Source organism: Leucoraja erinacea, chromosome 38, assembly GCF_028641065.1.
Source record: "Leucoraja erinacea ecotype New England chromosome 38, Leri_hhj_1, whole genome shotgun sequence".
Classification (NCBI taxonomy): Eukaryota; Metazoa; Chordata; class Chondrichthyes; order Rajiformes; family Rajidae; genus Leucoraja; species Leucoraja erinaceus.
This window is the reverse complement of record NC_073414.1, coordinates 1,319,283-1,320,718: the sequence shown is the minus strand read 5'-3', so window position 1 is coordinate 1,320,718 and position 1,436 is coordinate 1,319,283.

The window sequence follows — 1,436 nt, the reverse complement described above, 5'->3', positions numbered from 1 at the left end:
CCACCCCTCCCCTTATCCCCTCCCCTCCCTTCCCCTGTACCCACTCTCACTCCCCCTTCAATGGGACAGAGCATACCCCAACAACTTCCATAGAAGATAGACACAAAATGCTGGAGTAACTCAGCGGGACAGGCAGCATCTCTGGAGAGAAGGAATGGGTGACGTTTCGGGTCGAGACCCTTCTCCAGTCTCGACTGGGTGACAAGACGCCACCCATTCCTTCTCTCCAGAGTTGCTACCTGTCCCGCTGAGTTACTCCAGCAATTTTGTGCCTATCGTCAGAACTAGAGATACTATAGCTGCTATAGGATCTTTGGTCAGAACTAGAGATACAGAGTGTTGGCTGTAGAGGGGGGGGGGGGGAGGTGGGGGCGTGTAGACTGAGCGGAGGACATGACAAGTTTCACCGCACCTCCCCCCTGCTGTAATGAAACATGTGCAAGATTCAAGGACTCGGATCGATGAAGGGAGCAAGCACGTGGTGAAGGGCACAAATAGTTATTTATTAAAGCAAACATAATTAAAACACAGAAACTCGTATCAACTATCAATAAAGAAACAGTACAAGATAACTCTTACACCCCTCTGTGTATTCGAGTCTCCTGGCTGGCACTGACTCACACCACAGTCCCTAGATCTCCCACCCCCTCTCCCCCCCCCCCCCCCTCTCCTTCCCTCCTCCCTCTCCCCTCCTCCCTCTCCCTCCTTCCCTCCTCCCTCTCCCTCTCTCTCTCTCTCCTCCTTCTCTCCCTCCTTCCCTCTCTCTCCCTCCTCCTCCCTCTCCCTCTCTCCCTCTCCCCCCTCTCCCTCTCTCTCTCTCTCTCTCCCTATCCCCCTCTCCTTCCCTCCTCTCTCTCCTCTCTCTCTCCCTCTCCTTCTCTCCCTCCCTCCCTCTCCTTCCCCCTCTCCCTCTCTCTCCCTTCCTCTCTCTCCCTCTCTCCCTCCTTCTCTCCCTCTCCCTCTCCCTCCCTCTCCTCTCCCTCCTTCCCTCTCTCCCTCTCCTTCCCTCTCCCTCACTCCCCCCCCTCTCTCCCTCTCCTCAGTGAAGCTATTTTCTCTTCCCCAAGGTGAAGCATAAACTCTCATGCTAGAACCATGCATTTGTATAATAATTCTACCACTAAGATTCAAGACAAGCGAGCTACCCTTGATCCCACAATGGCGCTAGTTATAATCATCATCATCGTAATTTATTAGTCAAGAATGTTTTGCAACTTACGAGGAATTTGATTTGCCGTACAGTCGTACCAATAAAAAGCAACAAGCCCCGCAAATACTTCAAAATTTGACATAAACATCCATTAGCTCGGTGTCTGATGGGACAGTCCTGACCTCTCCCTCTCGACGTGAAACCTCACCCATTCCTTCTCTCCAGAGACGCTCCCTGTCCCGCTGAGTTACCTCAGCCTCTTTGTGTCTACCTCTCGATTCTACCA